Source organism: Mauremys reevesii, linkage group 3, assembly GCF_016161935.1.
Source record: "Mauremys reevesii isolate NIE-2019 linkage group 3, ASM1616193v1, whole genome shotgun sequence".
In the NCBI taxonomy this organism is placed as follows: domain Eukaryota; kingdom Metazoa; phylum Chordata; order Testudines; family Geoemydidae; genus Mauremys; species Mauremys reevesii.
Window position 1 is genome coordinate 13,147,936 of NC_052625.1, and position 25,276 is coordinate 13,173,211.

General features: G+C 39.6%; 1 protein-coding gene and 1 long non-coding RNA gene across 8 annotated transcripts in view; both read left to right on the plus strand.

Annotated features, from left to right (window-relative positions):
• Positions 1 to 25,276, plus strand: part of MACROD2 (mono-ADP ribosylhydrolase 2) — a 1,304,535-nt gene that overhangs the window by 530,580 nt on the left and 748,679 nt on the right. The gene's annotated exons all lie outside the window — the stretch shown is intronic.
• On the plus strand, positions 9,501 to 23,310 carry LOC120400814. The gene is made up of 3 exons (XR_005596091.1): positions 9,501 to 9,532; positions 21,710 to 21,818; positions 23,287 to 23,310. It is a non-coding gene; the product is annotated as an uncharacterized LOC120400814 (long non-coding RNA).

The window sequence follows — 25,276 nt, forward strand, 5'->3', positions numbered from 1 at the left end:
GCCATTTTATTGTATTTTTTATTTTGAAAAAACTATTTGTATTTTCAGAGAGTGCCTTTCATCTCAGCAGCTCAATGCACATTTTAAACGTCAGTTACTTGAAACTCTCTACCCCTCTATGAAACGGGCACGCAATATTTCCGTTCTACAGAAGATCAGAGGACCAAATAAGAATCAAATAATGCAGATGCATTGAAGGGAGAGGTCACAAGAAGTCTCTTTTCTCCCAATACACAGGAACCAACCATAACTTTACTGCTTGGACTCCTTTTCCTAATGTAGCTGGAATACATGCTGGGGGTGGGGTCATGACCACAGCTTTGTGCTCCTGACCACCATCTTGCTCTAAAGTGGGTACGTACATCGCCTTTTCAAAGGGTGATTGTATCTCTGTATCGGGCAACAGTATATCTGCCCGTCTATAGTCACTATCACTCAGGTGGTCTATCTGCTCCTATTCCTCTCATCACAGTTCAGACTTTGGGATCTGTAACTTGGCCATTCAATGACATAGAGTCACAGAGGAAGTCTGTGGAAGAGACAGAAACAAAACCCAGGTCTCTTGTCTTCCAGTTCTATGCTGCCCTAAACACGAGACCATCATTTGCCGCTGTTCTTTAGTGTGGAATGTGATCATACACTGTTTCTCAAACAATACAGTATAGTACAATGTATTAGATATACTTGGATATCTAAGGTAAATTGTAATAGTAGAATCATAGGGCTAGAAGGTACCACAAGGGTCATCTAGTCTAATCTGCCGAGATGCAGGATTTGTTGCGTTTAAACAATCAAAGGTAGACGGCTGTCCAGCCTCCTTTTGAAAACCTCCAGTGAAGGAGCTTCCACCACCTCCCTAGGCATTTGCATATCTTGCATGCAAAACTTTGTCAATTTTTATTCACTTATTTTGAAAAGCACAAATACTTCTAAATTAATTCCTATTGCCGTATTCTTTACAAAAGGAAAGGAAACAAAACCTTCATTACTCAGAGCTATCAGATTGAGTTGTAATGGATGTGTACAGAGGAATAGAGTTTAGGTTGTATATTCACCTTAACTTTCACATCTCCTGACTTTTCAGTGCCTAACTGTGCAGCGTTAACACTGCCGGAATATATGGTGTTTTCTGGTTAATTTTGTAGTTAGAGAAAGAGAAAACAATTCAATTCTGTAAAAAAAAAAAACAACCAAACAAACAAACATCAGCTGTGGAAGACTATAAGTGTGACATTTAGTGTTATTAGTGAACTGCACAGCTGTAGATTAGTGAACAAACACCAGTTAGTTAGAGTGACTTGTGTCCCTTTAGTGAGGTCAGTCCCAAGGCCTGCCATATTTAAATGACCGTAACTTCAAAATGACTGAAATTCTTTTCAACTCTCTGCATCTGCAGGGCAGATAAATCATGAAAGTAGGAATTTGCTTATAAATATAGGATGAATTCATGCTTTGAGTAGTGAAGGTTTTGTTTAGTTTCCTTATGTAAAGAATAGGGCAGTATGAATTAATTTAGAAGTATTTATGCTTTTCAAAATAAGCGAATAAAAACAATGTTTTGCATGCAGGATATGTATGTCTTAATAATTTAATCTTTGATTATGCATTTAAATCATATGCTGCTACTACATAATGACTGCAGAGTAATAAATAACTGATTTATTTTGTAAACTATGTTTGGTAAATGGTGCTTCAGTCTATTGTTAATTTAAAGCATTGTTTAGCTAGCTTGTCCTCAATTTCATGGATTTTTCTCAGCTTTTTGAAATTTCTATGGTAGGATGTTCATTAGGTAAATCTTTCCCCAGTTATTTGAGTCACTTGCTTTTAATCTTTATATTATTAATTATTGCATGTGAAGTGCAAATTGTGGAAGCCTTTCATACAGAACAATCTGATGTTTTTAAAGCATGAGGTTAAGAATAGTGAATGTTTATGCAAAATGCTGACTAATCTATAGAGAGCCATAAAAGTGAACAGCTGTCATTGTTAAGAAACATGTAACCTACCAGAAGATAAATGAAGTTGTTTTTCTTGATAAAGTGCAAAGTTGACAGTGAGTTCATTGCATGAGATATGATATGAATGTAAGCAAAAATGCACTGGCAGGACAAGCGAAGGTTTACTGAGTAAAGGAACGTACCCCTTATATCTCTTGCTTAGAGAACATACCTGAAACATAATCCTTACTCTGTTTATCAGTATGTCGAGGTATCCAAAAGATTTAAGTGGTAAGTAATCTTTTGCAAATGTGTATAACATAGTTAACTTTAAAACTTATTTTATTAGAATAAATAAATTCTCATAACCTGGTGAATGAAGCCTAAAACCATAAAAAAATCCAGATTAAAAAAAAATTAAAATAGCTTTAAACAAATAAACGTTTTTCTGAAGTGATAGAAACCCATATAGCTCATGAAAAACTCAAAATTGAACTAGTAATTTTCGTTGTCTAAATTGGTAAAATAAATTTTTCTTTGTACAATAGGGTTTTTAAGTTGCATTCTCCTTAAAGTAGATCTGTCAGAAAAGGAAGTTAAGAAGCAGAATCACTATAAACTCCATTACTTCCAATAAGGGCGCTGGCAGTTAAAGGTAATGTACTTTTAAAGATATTGTAGTAATGTTCTTTTTATTTTGTCATTGGAACTTTCATAACGTTGGCTTATTTCCACAATATACATTACAATATGTCCTACATATACAGTAGTATTTGATAAGAGATAAAAAGGTTAAAACTGGGGAAAATTATTTTTTTCTTGTATGACCTCTGACTCTAATTGCTGATTAGTGAAGCAATATTCCTTTGATTTGCAAAACCAGTCTCAATACTGTTAGAGACTGTAGGACTCCACACGTGAAAAGCAAATTATATTCCTTTGGTTCAAAAAATCTTTAATCTGTAATCTATATCTAAGGGCAAGTCTACAATACAGTGCCACATCGGTAGCGGTGCATTGGTGAAGCTGTGCCATTGTAGCGCATCTGGTGAAGATGCTCTATGTCAGTGGGAGAGCACTCTCCCGATGGCATAATTACTCCACCTTGGCGAGAAGCAGAAGCTATGTTGGAGGCCAGTGTGGACAGCGCAAAACTTGTGTCGCTCAGCCGCGAGGGGAGGGGCACTTACGTTAGATCGACTTAAGCAGTAGTGTAGCTCTACCCTAAGACTCAAAAATCAAAATATTTTAAATTTTTAATCTTCTCTTAAACATTTTCTATTCCTATTCTGCATCCCTTACATTATGATCTGTGTGTTTTAAATGGCATCCCATCTCCTATGGTGACTATAAGACCATTTTAATGTCCTTCTGTAGGACATTAGGCTATATGTCCTGCTACATTTAAGAGATTAATGAAATAGCTGTGGATAGTGTGGTCCATACAGGAAGGTCACTCTCAGCACTTTGTGGGCTTTACTAAGCAATTATGAATCAGTTTACCCTCCTAGCATAAAGCATTATAAAAATGGATCTGGAATACTGAAATGTAGACCAGTTACTGTCAGTTAATGGGCTCTGCGGAGTTTTGTACAGGCAGTTCTCTTAATAATGAATTCACAAGTGGACTTTAGATTGTGGCTGCCTAAATTAATGATATGGAATACATCAGTGTTTTCAAAAAAGTATTTGTTGGTTTTTTGTAAGCCTGATTAAGCATCTTGATGCCAGATTGTCATGCATTGGTTATATAACTTGTACCCACACCAGACATGTTTCCTGATATTTGTGAATCTTGACTTTGATGGTTTGTTAGAAAAAAAAAATCTGTGTGAGATCCCTTTTGGGATAAAGGTCCTACTCTTGGTAGGTCATTTTATAACGGTGTGCTTGACAAAGAGAGAAAGCGTACTTATGAGAAAAGCTATTCCCATACCTTAGTTAGTCAATGCATTAGAAGGGCCCCAACTGCCTTTGTATATCATTAATAGATGCTTTAGGTTTTTGTCAGATTTGTCGGTGTTAAAATCCTTTTTTTAGGGGATTAGGACTTAAATCTAAAAATTAAATACAGGGTAATATATTATAATACCTAGCACCTATGAGGGGAATAAAACCACTAGATCACACTGCTTTATAGATGTGGGGGAGCTTTGCTATCCCCATTTGACATTTGGGAGAAATGACCACCCACACATGTGCCCTACATCCTTAATTACTGCTTCTGGAAATGGCTGCTGTTCTCCATATTGTGTATCTGTTTAGTGTTCGGCAAGGAGAAAAACAAAAAATCACAAACCCTGTGGGCTGACCAATATGTCATTAGGGGAAATTTGTTTCCTGACCTTGAGAAATAATGAGCTCACTTGGTCTGAGCATCCCTGCAAAGATAACCAGACACTTTTCTATGTCTATGCTGGCTAACCCAGTTCTAATGTTCTAAGTCCTGCAGGGCAAACTGGGCCTGATCAGATGCCCCAAACCAGTGATGACCAAGCCCAGGGATGGGTTGCTGGGTGGGAGGACAGCCTCAACTACCAGGAAGATGAGCCTCTTTGCCGTCCCCTATTATTTCTGTATTTGTTTATTTGTTGTAGTTGATGCTCCTTAGTTTCTCTCTTCCCGCCAAAAAACCACCCCAAACAGTTCTATCATTGCAACCCCCACCAGTGGCAAGGCAGGGAAAACCTTTGCGAAATAGTCTCTGTGACAGGTTCACTCTCCTCTGCACCCAGCCCTTCAGTGACAGAGGCTTTGCCACCTAGAACCCTGGTGGAGGCAGGGTCTGCATTACTAGGCCATCTATGGACTTTTGTTCTAAAACAGGTTGGTCCGCACTGTTCTAGGTGCTGTAAAAACTTACAGTACATGACAGTCACTGCCGTAAAGCGTTTACAATTCAGATTGTGTTGTGGGTAAGACACAAGATAGTGGCCTACTAATTCACAAAACTGTTGAGGCTTAATCTGCAGCAAGGGAGAGTTAGGTGAGATATTAGGAAAATCTTTCTAACTATAAGGGTCGTTAAGCTCTGGAATAAGCTTCCTAGGGAGATTGTGGAATCCCACTATTAGAGGCTTTTAAGAAAAGATTGGTCAAACTCCTGTCAGTGATGGTCTGTACTGACACAGTCCTGCCCCAGTGCAGTGGGCTGGATTATAATCTCCTAGAGTCCCTTCTAGCCCTACATAGCTATGATTCTGTGATATGGCTAATATCTAAAATATCTCTTATAATAATATTTCCTCATCTAACATAACCATCATCAATATATCACACTCTTCAATGTGTCATAAGGACATTTTGTAGTGCTGTATAGTAGTAAGACCTAATAGTGTGTATGTTCCTATAAAATGGTTTGGCTCTTAGTTCAGTTCATTCTTTTGGCTTTATTCAAACTGAAAAGAGCACAAATATCCTGTAAATATGGGGGTGGGGCAACCCTATTGGTCTGGGCTTTTAATATGTGCGGGTGGAATTATTTATTATTACCTGTGTTCACTTGGCCTTTTCTCACAATAGCAGGTTATCACTTCAGAACTGTAGGGTAAGACTTTAATTGCTTTCACTATATTTGGCTGAGGCTCAGCTAGAATAGCCTCCAAGGATTAAAGCTGTTTATCTGGGTATGAAGAATCATTTGGTTATCTGCCAAAGCACTCTTGTTATAAAGGGAGGCTTTCCTGTCAAACTAAAGAACCACACAGATAAACAGATTTTCTGTGCAGCTATCTTTGTTATGTGGAGTGATTAGTTTAGGGCACCTGCATCTAAAAACATTTGGGTTATGTGGTGTTCATCAAGTACTCGGGCTGACATATTGAGCATTTATATTTTAATCCTTGAGGTCATGTTAACATCCTTGCTTATCATAATGTTATGAATACAATATCAGAGGTTGATTTAGACTTTATTTTGGTGTTTGTCTATTGAGTTGATAAATGGGTTTAGATGATGAGTGCAGTTCATGCGTTGCAATGCAACTGGTAGACTTTATTGAATGTAAAATGGAAACTGCATGTGTAGAATTTTAGGAGGTACCCAAAAATACAGTTTCTGTCAAAAATAAATCCGTAATGAATGCAGAAGAAGACAGGAAAGTTGTATTGTTCTTTTATATGTAAAACAAAACAAAACAGAACAAAACAAAAATTCAAAGCAACCCACCCAAAACAAATAACCCCACTGCACCTTTAAGGGGATGGGGGGTATTTGGCTGGCTGGCCGAATGAAGGAAACAGTACTTTCTGCTGGGGGGCGTGGGAAGAGAGGAAAACTGCTGCACAAGAAGCCAAGGGGTCAGCCTGGCAACCCTGACATCCCCTGGGAACCGGATGGGCAGAGGAATTTTTTCCTTACCACCAGATTGGCCTAGGTGAAGTTGGGGGGTTTTCGCCTTCCTCACAGCAGGTTCTGGAAGGGCTCTGTTCGTGCACGGCATGACGTGCAGTAGTCTGTATGTTGCAACTCATTATGTAAGTATGTGGCAAATGTCTGGTGCAGGTACTCCATAGGGACGGTATACAGTGACCGGATAAATGGACTGGAAACGGACTTAAAAAGGAGGTGTTCATTAAAGGCATGGAATGGGATGGGGGCAGGGGGAGGTGTTGGGGAATGCTATGATTGGTATGGCAGAGAGCCAGTTCCCCTTTCTTATAGCCCACCTTAATCTTCCTATGGGTTGGGGGGTGGATGGTAAGGTCCCAGCAGTGGATTGGCTGGGGGGACTTGGATGGAAAAAGCAAAAGAGGGGGAGCTGGCAGAAGCCCCTGGGGTAATATGGAATAAAATTGGCTTACCTGCACTGTACACTTTTATCTGCTGGGTAGGCCCAGACATCTAATAATAAAGTTGCAGCCTGATTAATGTCAAATGTTTCCTGTTCTTCTTTCGGTATAGCCAGATGACAATAATTGTACTGGATCAACACAATAGCTAATATTTAGTCTTTATAACTCATTGAATATGTTTTAAAGATATCTATCTATGTTTCAGTCAATATATTTGATAACAACATGTAATTTCCCCCCCATATAGTATATCTAGACAAATTTGATCATTTTAAAACTATGAATCTCTTCACAGGAAAAGAGCAAATCCTCGTATATTAAATAATGATAAACGTAGGTTTATAAATATAAATGAAGAATTAAAGCAAGAAATTTGATTACAGTTAATGGAACTACCCCTGTGAGTGTAGCAAGTAGGATTAGCCCCAGTATGTACATTTTTGCCCTAGGCCTTTTGAATTTCTTCAAAAAGATTCAACAAAGACACAGAAAGTTGATATCTTCCACATTGTCAGTACAAGCCTCATTGGAACAATATATTTAATGTATGAAGCTTCTACACCTTTGATGCACCATGTTAAATTAACCTTATTAAATGAAGCTCTCTTTAAATACTTGTAATAAATCACTCAAAATGATAGTAGAAAGAACACTATAACTAAAAAGATGACATAGTGCCTTAAGGTGATCTGCTTTCATATTGGTTGTAAGAGGAATCTGATAGCCCCTAGAGGTCTAATTCCTTATAAGTAGGATCTTTTAAAACAATGCCTAGCTGTAAAGCTTCTCAGATATTTTATGAGTGCTTGATGCGAAAAGAAAAGAGTGAAAATAACCAATATTTCTGGTCAGTCAAAGCAAATCAACTGCTATCTTGTCTCATCTTTAGTTTAAGTACAGTATTTGATCTGAATAGCTCTGGAAAACATTCTTCTCCTTTAATGATTGGAATCCATGACAGAAAATTGATCCACTGTTACAATATGAGAGGTGATGTCTCTCACAAGTGCTTTTCATTGTGTAAATGATAATCAAATAAAATTTCACTGCAACTGGAATGGTAAAGCTCTCACATATCCAATAGAGATCACAGTAGCAGCTGTCTCTGCCATCAAAGAGATCACTTCCAGAATTTGTTTGATGTCATAATACACTACAAGCTTCAGCTCCATTCAGCATCTGTACTAACAACATATTTCTGGACAACGCAATACAGTATACGTAATGATACTGTAATAGCGTGTGTGGGGGGAACCTAGTCCATTAGTAAATCACTTTTTCACTGAACAGCACTTTGAATTTAAATCTGCTGTCACGTTTCAGAATGGCATAAAGTCCTATTCATCTTTACTAATAGCCACCTTAAAAAAAGTTTTTTGAATGTAATATGTGCTTTCTATGAAAGTTCTTTATTTATATATATAAAAAGAAAGACCGAAAAGTTCTTTGGTTCCAGAAACAGAAGCAGTAGGCTCTCAGGTGCAGTGGTGATGATTATGTCTATAAAAATAATACAGTTTTAGTTACAATATTTTGAAATGCAAATAGGAATTGTACCCAAACACCATCATTGACCTAAACAGTAAACATACAATAGAGCTTTAGTGATGTTGTTATACTCCTGGAGACACTTTCTGCCCTGGTTTATACTCAGGCAGTCATATTGATTTCAACTCTGCCCTCCTTTAGGAAGGAAAAGAGCGCCTATAGAAGACTTTTCTATTGACTTCTGTAGCCTTTGGATCAGGCCCTTATATCCACCTGGTCTTATTGGGCTTTCCTGGGTATAATTGAAGGCAGAATTTTCCTCTTAATATATCAAAAGACAAATTTTCATGTGTAGTCCTGTGTAGATTACCCAGTGCCTGACCCTGCATACCTTGTACACCCACAATTCCCACTGAAGTCAGGCGGAGAGTGAAGGAATGTGGGCTCAGGCCCTAATGCCACAGGATTGATTGCTTGGAAAACTTTTAAAAAGATGCAGTGGATAGATAATGCAGCAAAAGTTACCAAGCATTTGATCATATTCAGGATAACAAATTTCATAAATTGCTCAAGGAATTATAGCAATTACTTGTGTTCATCGATGTTTGGTAATCTGTGCACGTGAAATAGAAGTACTCTTCTGCAATTTAACAGCTGGATAATGGTGTACAGGTTTTGAGAAGTATAGTGTGCAATGGGGAATGATGATGAGGATTATGTCCCTGATTTGTCCTCACTGCATTCATCTAGCAGGAGAGCCCCAAACGTGCAGAGGTGATTCCTGCATGATTCAGAGAAAAGAGCGATGCCATGATTTGCATCTGCTCCCCCTCCCTTCCCAGGCTGTGGCCCCTTTGAACCCAGTCTGCGGGTGCATCAGAAGGTAATGATTTTACATAGATTTTGGTTTTAAAATAATTAAATACTATTTATTTCTGTGATGGGGCTAGGCCAGATGGCTATAGTAAAGTAGTGAGGAACAGGTACGTTAGCCCCAGGCTAAACAAATCCCTGGTACCATGGTAACCAAATGGCAGTTGCTCCAGGTTAATCAAGACACTTGGAGCCAATTAAGATCCTTCTAGAAGGCAGTGGAGATAGCTAGATTGATTGGGACACCTGAAGCCAATCAAGAGCTGGCTGGAACTAGTTAAAAGCCTCCCAGTTAGTCAGTGAGGTGTGGGTGTCAGGAGCTATAGGAGTGTGCTGTGCTGTGCTGTGCTGTGCTGTGCTGTGCTGTGCTGTGCTGTGCTGTGCTGTGCTGTGCTGTGCTGTGGCATCCATATCAGGTGCAAGGAAGGAGGCCCTGAGGTAATGGTGAAGGAGCTATTGAGTGGGGGATGCTGTGGGGAAGTGGCCCAGGGAATTGTACATGTCCTATTTCCAAAAAGTCAGCTACCACAGCAGCTACTATTAGAATCCCTGGGCTGGAGCCTGGAGTAGAGGGCGGGCCCGGGCTCCCCCCGGATTAATCACTGAGACTGGGAGACAACAGAGACTGTGTGAGGGAGGGTTGCTTCTCCTCACCTCCCTTGTTGGCTTATGATGAAAATGGCTCAGTAAGCTGTGACCCTTGCCTCTAGAGAGAGAAGGGCTACGTGGAGGGTCACAGTGAGCCTCTGAAGCTAGCAAAATCCACCAGGAAATGCAGGACCCAGGGAGTCAAGGACAGAACTTTGTCACATTTTATAGTGATTAAAGTAATTGTTACACTGCTTGCTAACATCCTGTAATTTTCCCCCTTTAAAAATGGGGAGTAGGTTAATCTCACACATTCTATGTTCTAGAACAGAGGTGGGCAAACTACCCGTGGGACCCTCCTACCCGGCCCCTGAGCTCCTGCCCTGGAAGGCTACCCCCCGGCCCCTCCCCTGCAACCTCAGCTCATCCTGCCGCTGGCACAACGCTCTGGGCAGTGGGGCTGCCAGCTCTTGCCAGGCAGCGCAGCTGCAGAGCCATGGCCTCACCCAGTGCTCTGTGCTGCACGGTGGCGTGGCTGCCTGTCCCGCTGCTCTAGGTGGCGCGGCTGTAGGGCCGCCAGCCACCGGTGCTCCAGGCAACACGGTAAGGGGGCAGGGAGCAGGGGGAGTTGGATAGAGGGCAGGGGAGTTTGGGGTGGGAGTCCAGGGGTTGGGGTGTGGATAGGGGTCAGGGCGGTCAGAGGGTGGGAAACAGGGGAGTTGAATGGGGGCAGGAGTCCCCAGGGGGCAGTCAGGAATGAGGGGGGGTTGGATAGGGCAGTGGGGGGGCAGTCAGGGGAAGGGGTTCCGGGGGTGATCAGAGGACAGGGCGAAGGGGTGGTTGGATTGGGCAGGAGTCCTGGGGGGGCAGTCAAGAATGAGAGGAAGGATTGGATGGGGTGGCAGGGGGCAGTCAGGAACGTGGGTTCCGGGGCCTGACAGGGAACAGGGAGGGTTGGATGGGACAGGAGTCCTGGGGGGGGGCATCAGGGGGCGAGAAGCAGGAGGGGTCAGATAGGGGGCCGGGGTCGGTCCACGTCTGACTGTTTGGAGAGGCATAGCCTCCCCTAACTGGCCCTCCATACAATTTTGGAAACCCGATGCGGCCCCCAGGCCAAAAAGTTTGCCTGCCCCACTCTAAAACCCTAAAACAGACTAACACATTTAAATCTGGCATGCTGAATAGGAACTAATATTCTCCCAGCTAAGATCTTCTTATGCCAAGAATCAACCAAGACATGAGTTAAGAAATGCTGCCCCAACCTTAACAAAATGTATAGGGTCAAATTGCGAAAATTTTAGTCACACTGAGGAGAATTTGACTCCTCAAGTAGCTCCATATATTTCAATGAGAACCCTTTGGTATCCTTACTCTTCCTCATTTGGAAGGAGCATTAGACCACTGTAAATCACTGGCTATGGAAGCAGTAGCTTTAGTATTCATTTATAACTGCCATCATCCTCTTTAGTGCACTAATTATGTTAATTATGCTAACTATTCTTGGTTTTGCTTGGTTTTTCCACAGAAAATCCTTTTAAAAATTATTTTTGAGATGTTAATCAGCTATTTAACCATGCTAAAATTCTTTCTGAACCACAAGAAAATCCCACCTGTATTGTAATACGGTGTTAAAGGAAGGGTTTTTTCATTTATAAATATAAAGATTGACCTGAAAGTTTGTACTTAGTTATGATTAAAAATAAATGCTTTCAATGCATAGATTTTCTTAGGAATGTTTCTCGGCAGATGATGATAATTCACAAGGGCGAGCTTTGTGGTCAGACTGGCTATTACATTAAATGTATTAGATATCAGTGTATAGGGCTATGAATCTTTTCCATGTAATTGCAGAGACCTTACTCCTTGGGTTACCTATAGTTTAGGTTCTCAGATGGAGCCCTGTTTGTTGATCTGTGTAGAACAAGAAGCCATTAACTGAAAGGGTCAAAGGGTTAATGGAAGAAATATTTTCTCCTTGCCATTATCTTACAAAGTTCTGCTGGGAACTGAAGAAAGATAACACTTTCCCCCCATCCTTGTTAGTGCTTTCTGAAAAAGGTGACCTCATTTTTCCATGACTAAATAAAAGACTAAATGCAAATGTGGAGACCTATAGAAACCTATTTACTCAACTGCCAGTGGGAAAAGCTCACTCCTTTATTTGACCACTTCTGTAGCATCAAGTCACAACATTTCACAAAGGAGAAAGTTCACAAGGAATGTGTCTCTCTTAATTTCCTAACTGAGAGTATATATGCCTTGATGTTTGGTACTCTCCTACAGTTGTGTAATTAGTCTCTATTTTCGATAGTTAGATCTGTGGACAGTAGAACTCTACTGAGAGATGAAAAGGAACATTTCAGAGAGTGTCACAGCAGAGAAGCAAGGGCTGTTTGTGTTGAAAAGGCAAAGTCCACAGCACTACACAACAAATACAAACTGTGCAAGTTAATGCATAATATTCCATTCACAAGAAAACAATGTGAGTGGTTAACAGACAGTGAAAGCAGTGAGAAACTCACTGAAAAGATTTAAAAACTGTGGCTACAGTGTGGGAGCACCATATTACAACACATATGGCAGCATCTGTAGACGTGGGCCATGGCATATGGAAACGTGTAGCAAGGTTTTTTGACCCCTTAACAGCCTGAGATCTACACCCACCATTTGCAGATGGTCCTTATATGCTTAGACATCCACTCATTCACTTATATGTGCGTCACTGAGGTGTAGGTTTCTACAGATAGTGAATTAGTGTTGCTTAGAACCAAGTTAACTTTCTATTGATTTGCATGTAGTATAGGTTAGATCCTGCAGCCCCTTCTTCACAGGAGTAATAAAACTACTCACATGAATTAGGACTACTAATGTGCATAAGTAACTGCAGGATTGGAGCCGCATGCTGTTTTCCAGAGTAAAGTATATGTATATGGCATTGTCTTTGTCTCAATCCCTACCATATTTTAGCCTGCATCCCCTTTTTTGGAGTTTGAGAACAGTCTAGATCCATCCTATTTGGAACCCCCTTTCAGGTAGTTGAAAGCAGCTATCAAATCCCACCTCATTCTTCTCTTTTGAAGACTAAATAATTCCCTCAGCCTCTCTTCATAAGTCACAGAATCATAGAATATCAGGGTTGGAAGGGACCGCAGGAGGTCATCTAGTCCAACCCCCTGCTCAAAGCAGGACCAAACCCCAGACAGCCCCCAGACAGCCCCCTAATCATTTTTGTTGCCCTCCGCTGGACTCTTTCCAATTTTTCCACATCCTTCTTGTAGTATGCAGCCCAAAATTGGACACAGTACTCCAGATGAGGCCTCACCAATGCCGAATAGAGGGGAATGATCACATCCCTCAATCTGCTGGCAATGCTCCTACTTATACAAACCCAAAATGCCATTAGCTTTCTTGGCAACAAGGGCACACTGTTAACTCATATCCAGCTTTTCATCCACCGTAATCCCTAGATCCTTTTCTGCAGAACTGCTGCCTAGCCACTCGGTCAGTAGTCTGTGGCAGTGCATGGGATTCTTCTGTCCTAAGTACAGGACTCTGCACTTGTGCTTGTTGAACCTCATCAGGTTTCTTTTGGCCCAATCCTCTAATTTGTCTAGGTACCTTTGTATCCTATCCCTACCCTCCAGCATATCTACCACTCCTCCCAGTTTAGTGTCCTCTGCAAACTTGCTGAGGGTGCAGTCCACACCATCCTCCAGATCATGAATAAAGATATTGAATAAAACTGGCCCCAGGACCGACCCCTGGGGCACCTTTGATACCAGCTGCCAACTAGACATGGAGCCATTGATCACTGCCTGTTGAGCTCGATGATCTAGCCAGCTTTCTATCCACCGGAGAAGTCATTATGTATTGATACAAAATGAGATTTGAATGGTTCTACCAGCAAGAGATGTGAGGAACAAGCACAAGCCTCTAGAGTCCACCAACCAGGTTTTGGTGAATGTTTGCTGCAAGGAAAATAAACCTCCCTTATCTCCCCTCTCCCTATCCACACCCCTCGATCCCTTTTTAACAGTAGGAACCTCTCTGTGATATTAAACAATACAAACATATTCCTCTGTACTGTAGCTAGTTTCTTCCTCAGAGTCACCTGTAGTTTCTGTTAAGATCAGTTCTAGTGAGCTCCCTTTGTTTTGTTTCCTCCAAGGACTCCGTGTCCTTGTTCCTAGTTCAGATTAATGTAACCTGCAGCATCCACATGGGGGACTTTTGTGTGCACTGCTATTCGCACCCCTGTAGTCCAAACTGTAGGGAAGTGTAGACATGTCCTAAATATCAGCAGATGTGTAGCCCCTTTGGACACAGAATACTATAGGCCAAGTCCATTGGCAAATCCCCCACCAGTTCTCCTATCCCAATAAGCCTGCATGTGGTGACTGGTAGATATAGCCCAGATTCCAGTCTCATGAGCTCTTTGCAGCAATAGAGTTTTTATGTTGGTCTTACCTTGCAAATTGACTTCCTGTAAAGTCTGGATGCTCCACATGGGTATTGATAAATATATGTGTAGCTGTTTTATTGAGTGATATATTTCAGTATTCAAAGTTAGTGTTTGAGGCTAAAGAAACGTTGATTTGAGCTGAAATAGAATAGAAGGGGTTTCTGTTAAGTGTTCTCCTGGGCACCAGAAGCCCAGTGACCAATTAGAAGCTATAGCTACCTTCAAATACTGTACATTATGAGGAACAGCAACACAGATTCCAGATTGTTGGGCTTGTTGGCAGAAAGCCAGTTTGCAGAGTGAGAACAAAATATCATTTTGTGTTGTAGTATACCAAGTGTGATATTTGAGCTGTTTCATAGAATTTTGGGTAAGGTTTTGTTGCAAGTAACTATGTTTTGTTGTGAAAGCCACCTAAGTTTATTTCCCCCAGAAAGTAGTATTTTTTTGACATTTGTAAGAGAACAGTACTAAAAATAGGGGGAAAAAACTCATTTTTATCAAGCATTTATTTTATCTAGGTATGCAGTTATTTCTTTTGAGGGAGTGGATGTTGGTCAGAAGAGCATTCACATAAGAAAAAAACCCCAGGATTTCATGATCTTTAATAACTGGTAATAGTAATGGTTTTACTCAGCTCATAATTGTTTATTCTTGCATATTATGATGCATTATATTGCTTAGCGTTCCTATAATGTATCCAATGAGATTAAGTCGCACAAGGCAATTTAAGAACAGCTGGAAGACCTTTGTCTTTCTGAACATAAGTGTTCTGCTGGGAAAACTTTTCAAACAATTAGAAAATTTTCCAGCGTAATAAAAATAACTTGAAAAAAAAAATTACCTGGAAGCATTAAGAATAGGATGAGCTTTGTTCTTTTCTTTATGAGAACAAGCCGTTTGAAAAATACACACCTGGTTCTTTAAATGAGAGATGAGAATGAATAACTTCTGTAACTCAAATAATTTTATCAACTGTTTAGAAATGTCAAGAAACAGTTTGATACAAGTTGTATTTTCATGTATTATATACACATATATACTGTGCTGCATACAATGATTACTGAAGCAGCCATGAATAGGTAGGTGAGATGATAGTCTCTCAGATAACCGGATCAAAGGTTATTCAGGACTTTAAAGATTAACTCTTTAATACCTGAATTGCTCTGAGAAGATTACCAAGCAAATGCAGAGACTTGGGCACAGGTATAATATGCCTGTAGTGATTCACCTTTTCAGGAGGCCAGCAGTTGCATTCTGATCCAGCTGGTCTAGACGGTGACAAAAACATGGGTAGCCATTGTGCTGAAAAGAATAAAAGAAGTCCCTGATCTGAAGTAGTAGATGGGGATGATATTCTGATCATGCTAATTTCTGTTTACGGAGCCATCCCAAATAATCAGGTTGGGAGTGTGACATCCATTGTGAACAAAGTTAGAAACCACATGGAATAGCTCTGATGTTGCAGATGAGGCAATGAAAAGTAGAGTCAGCGTAGGAGGGTGGAAATTTAAGTTGTCCATGCCAAAAGGCACTGATTGGAATTAATGTTTTAAAAAAATGTTAATACTACACTAAACATAAGACACTGGACATTACAAGTTCAATCCATAGTACGGTTTTTATGTCTGTCTTCCTGTTTTTTTACTGCATGCGTAGAAGGAACATTTGGACCACATTACTTTACTTCTAACTTTAGGCTAGGATGAGAATAACAAAGTTATTCAACCTGGATAAAACCCATTGATAAATGAAGACAAATTGCAAATTGAAGTAGTGTTACCAAAAAGGCAATTAAAAGAACAATCGGCCCTTTTCTCTCTTAGAGATCATGCCCAAATGTACTTAACACTAGCACTGTCTGTTCATATAAATTCTTCTTGATTATGGAGCTGTGTGCTAGGCCTGACATCCATTTAGTATATGAGCATCCCATAGATTTTGATTGCCTCAAAATAATTCTCTTCTTCATGTCCATGAACATTGGAACAGCCATATATAAGCACTCACAAGGCATTCAGAGTTTGGTGAATAGGTGACAAATCAAATCACGGTGCAGCATCCAGGGTATTTCATATTCTGACCCAATAGTGTACTTGTATTGCACAGCTTCAAACAACATGATACTGAAGTTAGTTTCAGAGGGGTAGCCGTGTTAGTCTGGATCTGTAAAAGCAGCAAAGAATCCTGTGGCACCTTATAGACTAACAGATGTTTTGCAGCATGAGCTTTTGTGGGTGAATACCCACTTCTTCGGATGCAAGACTTGCATCCGAAGAAGTGGGTATTCACCCACGAAAGCTCATGCTGCAAAACGTCTGTTAGTCTATAAGGTGCCACAGGATTCTTTGCTGCTTTTGAAGTTAGTTTGAGGTTGTTGACAGTGCCAGCTTTTGCTGTCCATTGATTCACTAGCTCTGACAAGATAACTGTGATTCAGTAAAGCCAGTTAAGGATTTTAGTTTGAAAAACCTAAGGGAAACAGAATTGCCTGTGTTTTTAATACTATTCCAGACAGAGACCCATTTAACTTACGTTATCTTGATTCCTACAGTAATTCAGTTTCCCATTTATTTGTAATCTCCATCATAACAGGATGAATTGGTAGCGAATCTGAAGGTAGAAGGCAATTTTGGTGAAAGTGATCATGAAATGATAGATTTCATGATTCTAAGTAAAGGAAGGAGTTAGAGCAGCAGAATAAGGACACTGGACTTCAAAGAAGCAGACTTTAACAAACTTAGAGAACCGTTATGTAAGGTCCCATGGGAAGAAAATCTAAGGAAAAAAGGAGTTCAGGAGAGCTGGCAGTTTCTCAAAGAGATAATATTAAAGGCACAATTGCAAATTATCCTGATGCGAAGGAAAGATAGGAAGAATAGTAAGAGGCCAATATGGCTTAGGGAGGAGTTCTTTAGTGACCTAAAAATCAAAAAGGAATCCTACAAAATGTGGAAACATGGACAAATTGCAAAGGTGCAGCACAAAAGAATAGAATAAACATGTAGCAATAAAATCAGAAAGGCAAAGGACATAACAGGAGATAAGTTATTTAAATATACTAGGAGGAAGAAAAAGATGAAGAAAACCAGTACTTAGTGGGGAAGGAGAGTGAATAATTGATGACATCAAGAAAGCGCAAGTGTTTAATGCCAATTTTGCTGCAATCGTCACTAAAAAGGTTAATGGTGACTAGATACTCAATACAATATGAACAACAAGGGGGAAGGAATTAAAGCCAGAATAGGTAAAGGAATATTTGGATAAGTTAGCTGTATTCAAGTTGGCAGACCCTGATGAAATTCATCTTGGGGTACTTAAGGAACTATCTGAAGCAATCTCAGAACTATTAGCAATTATCTTTGAGAACTCATGGAGGACGGGTGAGGTCCCAGAGGATTGGAGAAGTCAAACATAATACCTAAGGGTAACAAACAAGACCCAGAGAATTCTAGAACAGTCAGCCTAATTTTGATACATGGAAAAATACTGGAACAAATTATTAAACAATCAATTTGTAAGCACCCAGAGGATAATAGGTTTATAAGGAATAGCCAGCATGGATTTGTCAAGAACAAATCATGCCAAACCAACCTTATTTCCTTCTTTGAGAGGGTTACTTCCCTAATGGATAGCAGGAAGCAGTAGATGTGATGTATCTTGATTTTAGTAAGGCTGATCATATTGGGGAATTGGTCTGAATTCAATAAATTCAATAAAGATAAGTGCAAAATACTATACTTAGAAAGCAAAAATCAAATACACAACTACAAAATTGCAAAAAAATGAAGAATGGTAGTATTGCTGAAAAGGATCTGGGAATTGTAGTGGATCACAAATTGAACAGGAGTCAACAATGTGATGCAGTTGTGAAAAAGGCTGATATCATTCTGGGATGTATTAATAGGCGTGTCGTATGTAAGATGCAGGAGGTCACTGTCCCATTCTACTCAGCCCTGGTGAGGCCGCAGCTGGAGTACTGTGTCCAGTTTTGGGTGCCACACCATAGGAAAGATGTAGGCAAATTTGAGAGAGTCCAGAGTAAAGCAACAAAAAATGATAAAAGGTTTAGAAAACCTGACCTATGAGGAACAGTTGTTTTTTTTTAAAAGGGCATGTTTAGTCTTAAGAAAGAAGACTGAGGGGGACCTGATAAGTCTTCAAATATGTTAAGGGGTGTTACAAAGAGGACTGTGGTCAAATGTTCTCCAGGTCTGCTGATGGTAGGACAAGAAGTAATGGGTTTAATCTGCAGCAAGGGATATTTAGGTTAGATATTTGGATAAACTTTCTAATTATAAAGATAGTTAAGCTGTGGAATAGGCTTTCAAGGGAGGTTGTGGAATCCCAGTCATTGGAGGTTTTTAAAAACAGAGTGGACAAATACCTATCGGAGATGGTCTAAGCTTCCTTGTCCTGCCACAGTGCAGGGGGCTGGACTTCACTTCTCTTTTCCAGCCATGCGTTTCTATGATTCTAAGAATTAGGAAACCTAGCCATATATATCCATTATGAAATGGGTCTGCCTTTATTTTGTTTTAGCCCTCTAACAGATCAAATTTGGTAAAATTTAGACTGTTGTCTTTGCTGCTTGTACATGGTTTTTTTACAGTTGATTCCTTTGGTTGTTTAAATATATTATTGCCAAACTATTATGTAATAAAAAAAAAGTTATGCATTAATGCTCAAAATATTACAATCCCCAATTATTTGTCTATTGGTCTTTCCCTCCAGAACGAATATTGTTATGAAAGACGTAGCATCCATGTAAAACTTCTCCTAAGCAGAGGAAACATTTTTTGGAAAAGACTTTTCCCCCAAATGTTGTTAAGGCGTAAAGCTAGAGTTTAAAATTGAAACTTCCTTTTCTCAACCCCAGCTATGCAGAATAATATTGCGAAATCTCTAAGGTACAAACCTGGTTTCTCTGGTAAGAGGGAAAGAGGACAATTTTTTAAAATAAAAATAGCCCAAAGAATGAGAAGTAGTCATGGGGACAAAGTAAAAGAAAAGAGGTTGGCGGTGTCAGAGTTTAAGGGTAACTGCATCTGTGTTCCCTTGAGGGCACCCACTTACGTTTTCTGCTTCTCCGTTACTTCTCTTGGGTAGAGAACTGCATCCCCGTCCCTCTTGACAGGCTGTCTTATACCGTGATATCCCCAGCAAGCCAGTCTGTGTAAAGACCAGAGATTGCGCTTTGCTTTCTCTCTGAGGGCTTTTTCTAAATGAGCGTCTTTATTCATAAAAGTTCCAATGTGTATGTGAAGAGCTTACCAGAGATCACCCATCAGACTTGTGGGGCCCTAGTAGGCCAAAGTCTTTCCAATCTTTCTTCAAGCGTTGGGGCACTTGGACAGAAGGTCCTGTTTGTTTATTGGATCAGAAAGAAGGGCCTGTGTCAATTCAAACTGATCCTTTCATAGCAAAAGCCTTTTCTCTGTCTCCTGAAAACCCATTTTGAACCAGTATATGCAAACCGCTTCAGACGTGTTACCTTTCTAGAATAGTTTAGTCTCAGTAATTCACCTTAATCAGCTCCGACTGTTTTTAGTTCCTATAGGAGCTGTGGTAACCCTCCCCCAGGGAGTGGAACCCAATCATACATTAAAACATTCATGGATTTAATATAACATGGTTCCCAAAGATATTGCATGTGATTGCAGTATCTGTCCCAGGAGGTATTTTCTCCCAACACTTGAGACCATAAGAACACCTTGAGTGAGCCAGCAGGCTCCTGAGTGGGTGGCAAGTAAAACCAAGTAACTGGGGAAGGAGAGGCATATGTTGTGAACATTAACTGTACCCAATTCACCATCTCATTAATGGTCAGAGCCCCACGCATTCTGTCTAACAGAATGAGAGCTCAAATTTTTCCCTATCTACTTTGAACGTACAGGCCACAGGTCTCCAATAACCTATGTGCACTTGCATGATGAATCTGAGATCTCCCTGTATCTGTTACAAAGGGGAGTAGTGGGTGAAACAGAATAAAAGTCTGTGCTGTTGTAATTCATGTCCACACAAGGGAACACTTCTTTTTTTTCATGCACCCATTAGCATGATTCTTCCACAGCCACATGAAAAGTATGATTAGAGAAGGTGATGGATAGAGTAGAGCTTGATGTCAGAAACTTAAATCAATGCGATGGTCCCCGATCCTCTGTGGCCCTATACAAGAGTGTGTGGGGAATGGGGAGGGGAGAACAAGCCCCCCCACCCAAGCTCTCTGTGTGGCTCTGGAAGATCACCTCACGTCACCAGGGCTGCATGCCGCTGCTCCCTACTGAGAGCAAGTAGATGAGGAAAGTCCAGAGCCATGTTCCCATCCCTCACTTTGTGCCTCTCTGGCAGAGGATTAGGTGGTGCCCAAAGGGATATAGAACGCTGCATCCTTGTAAAGGACTGGAGTAAAACATCTCCCAGAGGAAGAGGTGTGTTCCTGGGATGAGGTAGCTTACACCTAAAAGTGAAGTCAGTTTTACTAGAATTTGATGTTTAGGTTTTTTTGAAAGAGGTTTAAGTTTGTTTTGTTTTGTTTTGTTTTTGAGAGAGAGAGACAGACAAAGGTAGGGTGAGGTTATATTTTTTATTGGACCAACTTCTGATGGTGGAAAGTACAAGATTTTGAGCTTCACAGAGCTCTTCTTCAGATCTTTTTTAACATTAATTTGGAATCTCCTGAGTTTATAACTTTTTTTCTGAAATACATAATTAAAACATTGTAATATGTTTTTTATAAGTAATGTCTGGACAATCAAAAATGAACATTGATGATGTGTTTAGGTCCGGAAATTGTATAAATTCTTAGACTAATTTAATGTGGACAATTACTATTTACATGTTTCAATTCTCAAAGGCAGTTTAGATCACAAATATTATGTAGATATAGTATATTGCAGATATTATTAAAGTATCTGACAGGGTAGCTGCTAAGAAGTAATACACTTCTCTAATCTATGTCTTTTGACATAGATCTTTTATCTTGTCTCTGTTTAAATGGATTTTTTCACATATTGTATAATATATTTTTTTCTGTACATCTTTGACACCCAATAGTCCATACAAAATTTCATTTAAGGCAAAGTAGTGACTCCAGCAGAAAATAAGTGGAGTCTTCTCCTTTTGTAAGTTGTAATTGAGGTTATGGCATGGCATATTGCCTTTGGCAGAATTCTATTACTGGGAAACTGAAAGCATGATTTTGAAGCTGGCTGCAGTGTAAGCAAAATGGATTAATTATTAGAGGTGTAGGAAAAATTAAAGGAGAAGAGTAAGTTTTCTGAAGTGAAACAGAGGGGCACAGCAAACAACTTAGTAATGAAAAATCCATTTCCAAATAATTAATGATTTTTTGCAAGTCTCTGAGCATTCTTTTGCTGATCATGTTAGTGATCTAACCCAAATTACATTAAATGTTGCTGAGACGATGTTATCTCTAATAGATAAACTGTTAATTTGGATTTAACAGTTGCTCGAAAGTGTGATCAGCAGGGTTAGCCAGTTAGTAAGTAGTGAAAATATTAATGATACTAAATTCTTCAATATTGTCCTTAATTAATCAAAAGGGAATCTAGCCTTCCTAGAGGTGAAAGCAAAGAGAAAAAAGAGAAACAGACCATCTTCCTGAGAACGTAGATTGTGGGAAGGAGAATATAGAGCCCTGGATTAAGCAAGGTACCTAAACTTGTGTTTAACTCTAAATCCATGAATAGTCCCGTTGACTCCATGTTTAAATTTAGGCACTTCCTTAAAGACCTTGCTGAATCAGGCCTTTATGCCATAAAGCTAGGTATGCAGGGTTTTTTCTTGCAGAGCTTTTCTGAATATTATAAACTACTGAAGTATGCTTGCGTATGATCAAGGTTGGTGTGATATCATTATTAATTTAGGGCCAGATTCTGTTGCCTGCACTGATAAGGAGTATCCCATTATACCTTCATTTGTTCTACTGATATAATTTGGGGCTACCTATGGAATTAGGGACTATTTAACACAAGTAAACATGGCAAAATCATTATTGTCAGTTGATGCTTGGTTATTTACTGAAGGCAAGTCTACACTACAGCGCCACTGTAGCATGTCTGATGAAGGCGCGCTATGCCGACTGGAGAGTGCTCTCCCATCGGCATAATTACTCCATCCACCTTGGCGAGAAGCATAAGCTATGTCAGCAGGAGAGCATCTCCCACTGACATAGCGCTGGTGTCAACAACGTTAAATTTGTGTCACTCGCTGTTCCCGGCCTATGGGAGCTGTGGGAAGCGGCAGCCAGCATGTCCCTGGGAGCTGCGGGTGGCCATGCAAATGTAAACAAACTGTCTGGCAGCCCACCAGCGTATTATCCTCGTGGGCCGCAGGTTGCCCACCACTGCCCTCTATAATCAATAGCTTTATATATATATATATGGTTTGATCTAATTTGATTTTGTTAGAATCTCATCTGTTTTAGCGTGGGGGTTCCAAAGTATAACTGGGCCCAGAACCTTAAGCATTGGTAGCAGTAGGGTGCTGTGTCCCTGCTGGAGATGAGCCTGAGTTAGTTGGCTCTCACTTATATTGGGCTGGGAATTGCAGTTTAACTCCTGATATTTCCTCAGTTATAGACATCTTTAATAGATAGGAGTGATACGTTGGCGTTGTGTCATATTACAGGAGTGCCAGCACCTTGGCAGAGTAAACAAGCACTGGAACAGAATAATTTGATTGCTTCCAGTAAGAGGAAAAAATTCAAACGTGATTTACATTTCTTACAAAAAAATATTCTTCCCTTGGCAGCCACCACCTCGTTGTTTTTCTATCTATAGGAGAACACATTGCCATAAAGAATGGATTATCAAAAGCAATGTATGTAAAGGCTCACTGTATTGTTTTTCTGAAGATAGCTAGACTATTGATAAACTGACAAGAAGCAATTTTCAGGAAGAAAATAAATTAAGCAAGTAATTTTTTTATAAAAGTTTTTTTTTATTGCTATCTGCATCTACAAATAAAAGGTGTTTTATGTCTTGAGTGTGAGATGAGTATGTTTTCAGGATAGTGATGAAAGGTACAGGGTAATAGCATTTAGTATTTTCAGAAATCCAGTATTTTCTTATAGCATTAATTCCATTTCTCATTACATGCTAATTTTTCATTTCTGTAGCAACTGAATATTCCTTCACTGGTGATACACTTGGGGATTTTCATCATCTTGTAATGAAGATCTTTGCCCAGAGGATTAGAATGTTGATCTTTTTTTTTTTTTAAACTGAGAAATTGTCCTCCCATTGTAATGAAAAGGACTATGTACTGTGAAACCTATCGTGCATTTTCTACTTGTCTTAGTACAGAGTTGCTTTTGTGACTTATGTTCTTACAATGTGTTTGATGCATCAAGTCAAGTATACATTATTTTCTCCCTTTGGATGAAATCTCCACCATTCATTATTTGCACTTATTTATTCTTGTTTCATTTTGACAGGTGAAGATTTGTTGTGTAGTATAGGTCAATGTAACTGTTTTTATGTGGATTATCATCATTTCTGTTACAGTGTGTGTGTCAGTGTGGTCATCATGCCCAAATAAGTCTCCTAGACTTTTTTTATATAAGGTTGCTGTTTGCAAATTATTTCCATTTGTTCTCATTGTTGTATTCTAGTAATGTCCACAACGTTCCAGGCATTGTTCACACAGAGGAAAACAACCACTCTACTGAATAATTACAGCCCTTTTTTTGCATGTTCCTGGCTTTAGTAAAACTGATCTTTTTTCCCCCCTCTTAACCTTTACCTAGCTATTGATGTGATATTTTTTGCAGATAGCTTTGCATTATACTAACCCACCAGATAATTTGAAGGTTTTTGTTTCAGAAACCATGTTTCTGTTTTCCATGATTGAAAAGAGTTGGACATGTCCCTTTCGAGAGCAATCTGAAAATTGGTATTCTGTTCCCTTTCCATTTCTTAATGCTGTGATTGTTGTAAAGGTGTTAAATGTTTGGATTTTCTTACTGGGGATGTATTTAGATCATTCTGGCACCTCCTTTGGATGTAATTCCGCATTTTATCATGGCTATGATGCTGGGAATACCCATTCTTTTCTGGACTGTATAAAGGTGTATAGCCCAAATGTGTTGTGCACAATTTGGTCTCATGTTTCTAAAAGCCATGCTAGGTTTTTCAGCTTTTATCAGAAGAATAAAATAATATTTTTGAGATTTGCTGCCATGTACCTTCGCCTGGAGTTGTGGGTATGGTTTTCACTTTCGTGGGGCCACCTTCACTCTATCTAAATGGAGACCGATTATGCTGCGTTTCTACAGGTGTTGTAAATTTCACCCGTAACGTTATGGTGTTAGCTGACACCAAAGCAGTTGAAAGATATTTTGCAGTAATTCACCAATTTTAGTAAATGCATCTTGTGTAAAGTCCTGCTACTGGTGACACTGGGACTTTCAAAATTCTTCGTCAGCACAGAATACATCTTCATGTTAAAATCACATTTGTTGAGTTATAATGATAGTAGAGGGCATCCACTGGATTTGTGTTTAGTTCTGATTATTTCTCGCAGTGTCATTTTAATATTTTATTAATCATTCCCTAATAATTTGAATAAGGCCAAAGATGATATTCTCTCATGTAATAGTGCTGTAGTTCACTGCTAATATAAACGTGAGTATGGCCCTGTTAGCACTGGTAAAACAATTTTGGTACTGTAGGGGAATATAAAGATTCTTTGCTAATTTCCTTAGGGAGGCCCCTATCTTGCAACTGACTCCATATGTGCATAAGGGCCTACCCATGCAGAGACAGTTACAGGATTGGGGCCTTAGTGAATAAACTTGTAATCGCTTCTGAAAGTTCCTTGCAACATTTCTGTGGTCTGTCATTAACAGTTGGACTAAGCTGTTCTTGTCTGTGTTGTATATGGTTGCATTTATAGTCAATATCTGCTTAGTGTACCCATACTTACTTACTACTCATTATAAACGTTAGGCACTCAGATACATCCATATTATTAAATATTTTATCAAGCACAATACTCTGAGGTACAATATACCATGTGAGAAGTGTTACAAAAACATCTAAGCAACCTGAGTCAGTATTTTCTGTTTTGCATGTCCCTCCCCCCCATATAATTTTTCTTAAAAAATT